Source organism: Silene latifolia, chromosome 1 (genome assembly GCF_048544455.1).
Source record: "Silene latifolia isolate original U9 population chromosome 1, ASM4854445v1, whole genome shotgun sequence".
In the NCBI taxonomy this organism is placed as follows: Eukaryota; Viridiplantae; Streptophyta; class Magnoliopsida; order Caryophyllales; family Caryophyllaceae; genus Silene; species Silene latifolia.
This window is the reverse complement of record NC_133526.1, coordinates 12,174,321-12,185,672: the sequence shown is the minus strand read 5'-3', so window position 1 is coordinate 12,185,672 and position 11,352 is coordinate 12,174,321. Positions and strand designations below refer to the sequence as shown.

Genomic DNA, 11,352 nt, shown 5'->3' with positions numbered 1-11,352 from the left:
TTATTACTTCTAGGGTAGCCCTATTTTCACGGGACCAATAAACTGCTCCACTGGATTTGTTGTGATTTGGACTATAATGCCCCTAACTTTGTTTAGGTTACTTGAAGTGCAAAAGGGTATAATAGAAAAGTACCATATAAATCCAGTGACTCCATACATAATGGTCGTGGCATTATGGGGACCCTACTTCTAGTAATTACGTATGGTTTGGTTTTACGTATGGTTTGGTTTTGTTTTTAAGAAATTCTAATTTTCTAACGACGTAGTAAATAGGTTAACGTATAAATTCTTATTTGTGACGAGTATATCGGTTAAATATTGTTATATAGGTAAATAAAGACAAATCATTTATTACTTAATAGGCAATTTGATTTTTATCTTATCTATCTATCTATGTGGTGATATTTAACCCGTTACAAATTTGTGATGGATAAACTTATTGAGGTTAAGGATTAGAAGATATAACATTATCCTAATAAGAAAACTTAAGATGACTACAAAAATGATAACAGTTGGTCTCCCTTGTGACGGGTTACCATTTGTGGCGGATATTTTGTGAGATAAAATGGTAACAAAATGGGTTAGTGGAGAAAGGGGACCACATGAATAGTGTTGCAGAGAGAGAAAAAGTGGGTACTTTGTGAGATAAAATGGTATCCGTCAGAAGCTTGTGACGGATATGTCATGTCTTCAATGAGAATTTGTAAAATGATAAAGAGACGTAGCTGGTAAGCTAAGCCGGTAAGGATAGCCACAAAATGATCAATTGGTTTCCCTTGTGACGGGTCACCATTTGTGGGTTTGTGGCGGATATTTTGTGAGTTAAAATGGTAACAAAATGGGTTAGTGGAGAAAGAGGATCACATGAATAGTGTTGCAGAGAGAAAAAAGTGGGTACTTTATGAGGTAAAATCACTCCAGAGTGACGGATATGTGCCGTCACAAATGAGATTTTGTGCAAAATGATATTCGTAAAGCGCGGGGCATAGTTGAATAGCGACTATAAATACAGAGTACGGGGGATTATGTGAGGAACCAAAATGTTATAAATAACAAAAGTCACTTAAAAATTGAATACCAGTATCATATCAAATCAAATTAATAAACATGGGAAATAATTATAAATACGCATTCTTGTATTTGTTTTTGTTATTAGTGATTGATTATGGCATCAACAGCAGCAATGCTACTGCTGCTCATGATTCATACAGAAGATTTTTGCTTTCTAATGGCCTTGCCCAAACTCCTCCCATGGGGTAACTAACTCTCTACTCTTTCAAATCATTTCCGTTTTCACTCTTTCTTTTTTTTGGGTGTCATTGTTTTCTTATCTAAGACGGATACTGTCGTTTTAAACAAGAATTCGTGAATAAGAAATTGAAGATGCATTCTTTATTTTGTTTTGTTTTTTCGTATTAGGAGCAGTGGCGTAGCCAGAAAATTTGATTAGTGGGATCTTAATGTAAATTTAATAACCACTCATAAAATAGAGGGATCTTACGTAGTAAAAAATCAGTACAATCGTACCTATACTGGCATACAATACGGTAAATTTACAAAAAGTAGAGTCTCAAGACCCCATTGCTCATAAAGGTAGTTACGCCTAGGAGTCATGACTCTTTGATCTCAAGTATTATGGATAAGATTTTTAATTAAAGAAACAATTCTATATTTAACACCATATTTTCTTTTATTTCCACTTTTATTTTAAGTGCGAGAGTCAACCCGAGTTGAGACTTAAGACGGTTTTTATTAGAAATCGAGAGGGGAGAAAAGCATTAAGGTAATCGTAGTATTATTGATAATCGTTCGTTTTACGTTGATAATAGAAGACGACATATATATAGTACTTGACATACTCTTAATCTGAACCCGTAATCTCCTAAACTTGGTAACCCGAATATTATTTCATATAACAATATTATTCTGATAGTAATTTATCGAAATTTCCATGGGTTTGCCAAATATAAAAAAGAAGAATCATTCAAATTCTTCAGTCTTCGATCGTCAATCTTCTAAATCTTCTACAGGAATGTCAATCTTTCCGAACCTGCAAATCGTCGGACGGGAACGTCATAGTTTTTCGAACTCGTCAAAATTCAGACGAAACGAGAAAGTTGATCTTTTCGAACTCGTTGAAATTTCGTGATCAGTATCGTCGCAATTTTTCAAACCTAATAATTCGTCGAATGGTAAAATCATTTATCGAAAATAATGAAAATATTGTCCACAAATTATGAAAGACTTCATTAGGGTATCAGAAACCTAGGTTTTTTCCTCTAATCCTTTGCCTCCATCTTCATCTCTGTTTCTCCATCTTTTCGAAAAAAAAAAGGCAATTAATTTGCAATAAAAATGGTGATATAATCTAACTGACTGATGTCTGATACTCTGATACGAAGTGCATGAAACTGAAACCCTCTTTCCTTGATTTAAAAGGCAATTAATTTACAATAACAAGACTATACAACCATAATACAACTGATTGTATAGAACTTGAGCTTTATAATGCATTATCTGAACTTAGAAACGTAATTTCGCTTTTATATACGTTGTTGACTAGATCATATACGTAATTTATAGTGCTGAATGTCTAGCGTTTCGGTTTACTAATGAGAAGGAGTCTTTGGGTTTGAATGTTTGATTGACATGAGGTTTTTATTTTTATAAGACCATATACTAATCGAAACACTAGTTAATGTACTAGTATAAACCCAGTTTATAAGATATAGGGACGTCTTAAAGTAAATGGAGGCCCGGTGCACCACAAAAAAATGAGGCCCCAAATATGAATGTATTAAGTATAGTACACGACGAGGTTTGTATTGAATTTTGTTAGTAAAGCTTATAAATTCGGTGGCCAAAACTGGAGGTCCGGTTTCGCCGCCTGTGGTCGCCCGGGGTATTAGACGCCCCTGATTAATTAAGAAACTAAAATTCAAGATAATTGTTCTAATGTTTTCTATCAACAATCTTAGAATCAAGGTATAATTAAGATGCCTTTGATACTTAACATCAATTATATCTATTTACTTATTGATTGAATCAGATGGAATAGCTGGAATCACTTCAAGTGTAATGTAACAGAAAAGATTGTCAGAGAAATCGGTAAGATTTCCGACCCCTTATCTATTCTTAATAATGTAATTCAAGTAAAATAAGTGCTGATGGGATTAGAATCCACATTAATTGACAGCTGATGCACTGGTCTCTACTGGTCTCTCTAAGCTTGGTTATAAGTACGTTAACATAGGTACGTCCTGTATTTCCTTATAATCCGTTACAATATTTAACTTTTGAAGTTTAGTTTGTAGTCTAACAATTTGCTCGGATGTATGATGTATCCTAAATCCTAATCCCTAACCGGTGTGTTCTTTGCCATCTCAGATGATTGTTGGGCTGAATTAGAGCGTAATAGCACGGTAGGCGTCTTTATTCTCTACTATGGCTCAACATCAACATTATACTAGTGTAAATGTGTAATAGAAGGCTCTCGCACTTGCTAAAAAGTGGGTGACCGACCTATCTGAGACAAAACAATGCAATTTTCAAAATGACCCATAACGAAAAATAACTTAAAATTAACTGAATTTATATCTTTAGTTTTGAGTAATATTGTATTTTTTTTAGCTTAACTAAATCTAATGTTATGTTGATATGTTTCAGGGTCATTTAGTAGCCAAAAGATCAACTTTTCCGTCTGGCATTAAAGCTCTTGCCGATTATGTTCATAGCAAGGGGCTTAAGATTGGAATTTACTCGGATGCAGGGTATATTTGTAGACAACCTCTTTTATCACAAATTTATAATGTACTTCCACCGATTCTTAAGAATTGCCCATTTGATTAAAATACTCCTCACAAATCTTAAAACGTGGGGCAATTCCAAAGAATCGGATAAAGTAGCTTCTTATGCGGGAATTAATGAATTGTTTTCATCTTTGATAGGTACTACACTTGTAGCAACAAAATGCCAGGGTCATTGGGGTATGAACAGAAGGATGCACATACATTTGCCTCTTGGGTATCTATCACTTTCATTTAACCGTTACTCTTGACAAATTATATACTCCATCTATTTCAGTGATATGTTTACACTTCCTTTATTTCCCTTTCACAAAATAAAAGAAAGTGTAAACATATCACTGGAAGAGAGGGAGTAGTTCACACTACAGGCCATGAATAGGCCATTTTTAAGTCGGAATTTTAATATGATGACTAATGATCGACTTTCTATAGGGTATCGATTACCTAAAGTACGACAATTGCAACAATGATGGATCAAAGCCAACTGTTAGGTATCCTGTGATGACAAGAGCACTGATGAATACTCGTCGACCAATTTTCTTTTCACTATGTGAATGGTAATACGAGATGAGTCGAAAAAATGGTATCTTGACAGTATGTGTCAATAATGTGTCACTGGTAATTCGTTTTTTTTTCTGTTTCTTTCGATAGGGGGGAAATGCATCCGGCTCTTTGGGGTTTTCAAGTAGGGAATAGTTGGAGAACGACCAACGACATTCCGACAATCGGGATAGGTAATGCTTGCAAATCTAACGGTCCCGTTTGTTACAAAAAATGTGTTTTCTGTGTGAATGTTCAGCTTTTTAGCTAATATAACGGTCCTGTTTGTTACATTATAGTATGGTCACTAGAGCGGACATGAATGAGGGTTACGCTGAGCATGCTAGACCCGGTGGCTGGAATGGTATGTTCACTTAGATTCTAATTCCTAAATTCTTTCGAATTTTGAATAGGAAAATGATTCGATGTCTCTACTTAATGTTAACATTTGCTATTTGAATAGATCCGGACATGCTTGAAGTGGGAAATGGAGGGATGTCGAAAAACGAATACATTGTTCATTTTAGTCTATGGGCAATTTCCAAGGTGATATAATTTTCTTGAAAAAAAAGCAAAAAATGAAAACAAGAAAGTAGATACAATATATAAATGTTATTCTTATTTGTGTTGAATAATGGCTAAGGACCTTATAAGAACTGAAAAAACATATAGGCCCCTCTTCTGATTGGGTGTGATGTGAGAAATCTGACAAAAGAAAACATGGAGATCATTGGCAATAAAGAAGTGATTCAAGTTAACCAAGGTAAGGTCACATTCATTTCTATTTCCTTGAAGATAGATTCGAAATCTACGAGACTCAGACCAAAAATAGTAAATACTTTTACAGAATTGTTTTTGAGGAGGTTTGAAAAATTTCCTTCAAATTTTAACCACTAGAGTCCACTCTTACCGACGAGAATTTGAATATTAAATTAAAGTTTTTGGTGATTTAATGATGTACTCTATATTATGTACAGATCCTCTGGGAATTCAAGCAAGAAAAGTTAAGAAGGATGGTGTCCGAGAGGTAATGAATTAATATAATAATACTTCCTCTAACACAAATTGTATACATTTATATTTTTTAAATTGATATATTTGTTTTAAAATTTAAACGGTAAATTTGTTATTCTAAAAATAAAAATTGATATTTTTACCATAAATGTGGTTAACAGGTGTGGGCTGGGCCATTGACACATTATAGGGTGGCGGTTGTTTTGGTGAATAGAGGTACACATACCCATCATGTAACAGCCCATTGGGACGATGTCGGCATTCCCCAAGGCAGCGTTGTTCAAGCCAGGGATCTTTGGGAGGTACATAAATCATAATGCTTCTCTCCGACTTCAATTTAATTATGATGAGTACTTATTATGTTAAATAAGCCGACTAAAATTAACGAGGTTTCGTCGTCATTTGTTTTTGTTATAACAGCACAAGACCTTAAATGAAAAGTTTGTTGGGAATTTGACAGCAACATTGGAGCCTCATACCTCCAAGATGTTCATATTAAAACCAATTGCTTGATTATCTCTATTTTCTTTTGTTACTTATAAGCATCAGTGTGGAATGACGAAGGAAGCCATTGAAGAAGCTTACTGAAGTAGACAAGTATTTGTGAAATATTATATAGAGAGAAAATCTAAATATAGTGTTTTGTGTATTGATAAAATTATAATGTATGTACTGTATCTATATACATGGGTTTCCTACTTTATAAATTAATGAAAATATCTTTAAACTTCACAATAACTTGTAACAACCTCCCTATTCTGTTATGTGTTAATAGGTCAATGAGGTAGTGTGGTTACGCGTGCCCCCGTTCTCGAGTTCTACCTCGAATCATGGTTGAAAGCGGTGCATTTACGAAAAGTGCATTTTTTCAAAGTATGATTTTCTTTGCGAGGCTTTTTGTATAGTTTCTTAGGGTCCGTTTGGATACAATTTTAGGAGGGAAGGGGAGGGGAGGGGGAGTGAGGGGAGGTGAAGGGAGGGGAGAGAAGGGGAGAGCAAATGGGATGTGGGTGTTTGGATAACAAAAATTATGAAGGGAAATGGAAGTGGAGGAAGGAGGGAGATGAAGAATGGATGGAGGATTGAAGGATGCTAATGGTATAATTAGAGTCCAAATAATGTTTTCTTTCCAAATCTTGTCACTCTTGGAAAGATTATAGTTTGTTCTATAGGAGGGAAAATAAGTCCTCTCATTTCTCTCCCCTTCCATTTCCTTTCTCCCATATTTTTTATCCAAACAAAAGAAATTAAATCCCTCATTTCCCTCCGCTCCCCTTCTCTCCAATTCCTTCAATCCAAACGGACCCTTACTGACGGCATCAAATTGTTTCGGTAAAACAATCAATTCTTAGACCATCCCCAAGCAGTGGTCGCGCTAATTAGGTCGCGACCCGATTTTACTCTTAATCTCACCTTATTAACCTTGACCCATTTTCCCTCTCAAACAGAAGGTCGCGACCTAGGTCATCAACTCAATCAATTCTTAGACCATCCCCAAACAGTGGTCGCGCTAATTAGGTCGCGACCCGATTTTACTCTTAATCCCACCTTATTAACCTTGACCCATTTTCCCTCTCAAACAGAAGGTCGCGACCTAGGTCATCAACTCAATCATTTTTCACCTTCCAACCCTTTTTGTTTTGTTTACGACCAATGATAATTTGTCACCTATTTGGTCACCAATTGACCTAATCAGGTCAAGAGCAACCAAAGAGGTCACAAATTGACCTTATAAGGTCAAGAGCAACCAAAAGGTCACGCTAATCTCATGCTTAATTGTTGGTTAAGGCGACCCAACAAGGTCGCGACCCCCCTCGTGACCTTACTTGGGGATGGTCTTAGTAAAAACGTCGTATGATTAGTTATGTGAATTAGCTAAGTCAACCAACAACTTCTCTCTAGGCGGGTTCTGACCTCCGTCGATGCTCCTTGTGCGTGCCGACCTCGCTCAACCTACACATGTAAAGGAACGGGTCCAGAGGGTGTCCAAATATACCATCTCCGATGCCTAAATTAGTACGTTTAGGAAGATAGAGTTTCTACTTTGGCACATGATGTGCCCAAAGTAAGTTTCTCTTGCTTGTGTAGAGAGAGTAGTTCTACACTGATACGATAGTATATGGTGAAAATGTCGTTCAACTCTTTTTTTTTGTTACCTTGATATTGGTGTGATATATATAAACAATGGATTATATAACTTACTTCCATGCTAACAATTGTCAACGTGACTTGGCTAACCTCTGGCCGAGACCAACCAATGTCGGAGGGATCTCAATCGACCTAGAAAGTCGACAACTCTTGTGGACGAGTTCTTTTCCTCGTTGTTAGAATATAAAACTATCAGTTTAAGCTTTTGGTTGAGATGATTTCTTGACATGGTATCAGAGTCAGTGTGACCAAAAGGTCACGAGTTCGAATTCCACCCCTTCAATTCATACGCGATAACCTTTGAAATTCGTCTGCATTAAGTTATCTTTGTGACTTCGTTTACTCCGAAAAAATAGATCAAGCTAATATTATACTCCCTCTTAGTTGCTGTTTAGGAAAGAGAGCAAACCCCGATTAGCATGAAAAAGAAAAGAGGGAACAATACGCAGTAAAAGGATTATACATCTGATGTATTACCTCCAATTCTATAGTTTTTGAGCATTATAATAAAGTTTTTGAGTTTTTTTTTTAAAGTTTCTGAGTTTCAATATGAAGTTTCTGAGCTTATTCACTTAGACATTAAACTCTAAAAAATTACAATAAACTCAAAAGCATTACATATAAGTTTAGTTAAATTTGGGTTTTGACGGAAAAAATATTAAAATCTAACTTATAAACTTTATTATGCTCAAAAAAATACACATATGCTCAAAAATAAATAAAGTTTGAAGTAATAAGCTAAAAAAAAAAATACATATATGCTCAAAAAACAAAAAAGTTGGATGTAGTACATCCGATTATGTTCCTTTTTCTCAACAATACGGCATCTAGGAGAGAGTATAGTTTTAAATACATGAATTAAAATTAAGTAAAATTATACTCCCTCTGTCCCACTCATTAGTTATCAACTGAATTCGACATAAAGACTAATGAATTGTGATAAAAAAGATTTTAATTTAAATATTAATAGGTGGGAAGTGATAGGGCGTCATCGGGTGTTACCAAAACTCAGTAACACCCTATTAAAAAATTAACAAAAACATAAATTAAAATATCTATTTTTAGATTTGCGGCCAAAATTTTAAAGGGTAGAACTGTACTTGAATTACCTAAAGTTGAGGTAAATCTAACAGATCGAAACACTACTGATAAAGTATGTAGATGAATTCTGCTTGTGTAAAAAACCAACTTCATCGTTATTACTTTGCTAAAGTGGTGTATCATTCATGAAGATATCTAGCTTTCATGTAATTTACAACTTTTATAATAAATTTACAATGTGCAATCGAATTCGATCTTTGCTAGTTCATTCACTTGTTTGAAATGAAATTGATTGGCCTTTATGTGAATTAGTTTTTGATCATTTAATTTGCTCATTATCAGTCGTGAATTTGTTAATGATCTAATCAAAATTTTGTTGATTTGGAAAAAAAAAGTATGCTCTTCGAGTTCCGCAATCAATTATCGATCTTCATTCTTGATCTATTTAATTAGAAGAAATCTCCAGATTTAGGTGCTGTTTGGCCTAGTTTATGTGAAATAACTTTTACTTTCTAGAATGAGTTTTTTCATAAACTACTTTTTGAAAAAGTTGTGGTTGTTTGGCCTAACTTTTGTAAAAGTGGTTTCTTAACAAATTGATGTGTTTGGCCTACTACTGTTTTTTAGTTTTTTTTAGTTAGTTTCCATAATCCTAAGAGTTTTTGAGAGAAGTAGAAGCAGAAGCATCAATTTGGTGCTTCTGTTTCTAGTAACTTTTTATTAACTTCTGACTTTTCAAAAGTAGTTTTTTATCTCCCTAAATTATAGTGTTTGGCCTTACTTCTACTTTTACAATTAGAAAAGCACTTAGAAAACTTGGCCAAACACCTCCTTAAAATGGTGTTGATAATATGATAAGAAACTCAAAATCAATTTGATTATTTAAATAACTGTAAGATAGATTTCCTGAATTACCCTTATTATTAATTAATTTAAAATTTAAAAGTTAAGAGAGGGAGATGAAAACATCTAATCAATTTACAATTATGCCCCGGGTGTTACTCAAATCGGTAACACTCGGTGTCGCCAGCTCATTTTCCATAATGGAAATATTCTTGGGTACACCGGCTATATCATGTACCACGTCATCGTGCACTCTAACCAATAAGATTATTAGAACTACGCAAATTCTCCATAAATAATGAAGCAAAATCTATGTAAAATATAATTAAAGGTTTATCATTAGTTAGAGTGTACGATAATCTTGTACACTCAGTGTATCTAAGAATTTTTCATATATATTTGTTCCGGGTGTAATTTCGAAGCAGTTATTTGTTACCACTCGTGGCTTGTAGAATGACGTCCTTGATTGAATCCTCCTTTCGGTCTCCTGAAACAATGAACAAACTGAGGGCTCGGCTTTGGCCGAGCGTACTCACTCCGACGCTCAAGTCAGTTGACTTAAAGAGATAAGTTGTTGTTACTTGGCGAAGTATATTTTGTAGAGAGATAAGGAAGATATTACCAGATGAATAGTGATTCTTAGGTTAAATTGTGGATCCTTTCCTCAATGAGGGTTGAGGAGTATTTATAGACTTTCACCTTTTGTCACGTAGTGGCCAAGTGGCTAGCAGGTGGAAAGACTGATCTACCCTCGGCCGAGGGACCCATGGCAGGCCGGCGGGCCCTGTTGACTCGCCGCCGAGGGGTCTTGGATATGAGTACGCGGATATGTGCTCCGGCTGGCTAGTTGTCCTAGCCGAGGCACAAGAGACAGCCGACAGTCGCTGGGCTTGCTAGGGGGTTTGTCTAAGTCCGACTTCACTTTGTGGATATCTTTGACCTTGCTCAATATGTTGACTCGGTCGGCACGGGTGCGAGAATATGCCCCATCAATTTGCCCCCAGCGTAGTCTATGCCGTGGTATGGACCTTCGATGAGTGTTGAGCATATTCTGCGCAAGTTGAAATTTTTCTGCCCCGGCTTCTTCTACCTCGGCTTGGTTCTGCTTAGGCCGTACCCTATCCCCCCTCCACATGGATGTGTAATGGGCATCAGGTGTGGAAAGGAAAATGGCGCTGGCCGAGACCGAGGTTGTGAGTGCCGTGTGCTTTTGATTGGCCCCAGCCGGTGCTGCCAAGCTTGGTTGGATCAGCGGGCCGTTTGGCAAGTAGATACCAAGGGGTGTGTTTGAAGAAGATGCGTCGATTGGCATTCTGTCAAGGAGCGTGTTGAAGAAGTTTTGTAACTGTTTGTCGATTGACATTCCATGGCTGCATGCTTGACAAGTGTCTCGTTGTTGATTGGCTGGCGCTTCATGAGCTTTGCCCTGATTGGTCGGATTGAGTGGGCTTTGCCCTATAAATAAGATAGTTAGCCCCTCATTTTGCTTTCCAATTCCGTTTTCTTCAAAAAAATTTCTCTTGCTTAATTTTCTTCAACTTTCTTCGAAGCAACCTCTCTCTAGTTTCCAAGTTACTCGGCGTAACACTCTTCCCAAGGTAAACAAACAAATTTTTAACTTTTTAATTGTTAAGTTTTCGTTGTGAGCCATGTCTTCTGCTGATGCCGGTCCTAGTGACCGTGCGCCGGGGGGTTCCCCGTTGCGTCTTGATGAAGAGGAGGCACTAGCCGCCGTTCCGATAAGGTCTGGGGGCCCTAGGTCTCCTTCTCCTGAAGTTGATCCAAAAGCTCTGGAGGGTTGTGATGATGATGATGATGATGACAGTGATGGTGAAGAAAGGGCTCGTCCTAATGAGGAGAGGCCGTACATCATGGATCACGGCGACGCCTGTAAGGTCTGCCCTGACCGTGCTTGGAGCCACAAGTTTGCCAGTTGTTCTGGTCCTGACTTTTTTGAGCG

General features: G+C 36.5%; 1 pseudogene; it reads left to right on the top strand.

Moving 5' to 3' along the window:
* The first annotated feature begins 1,033 nt into the window (after positions 1-1,033).
* LOC141598942 (alpha-galactosidase 1-like) lies at positions 1,034-6,091 on the top strand (annotated as a pseudogene).
* Positions 6,092-11,352: the final 5,261 nt, after the last annotated feature.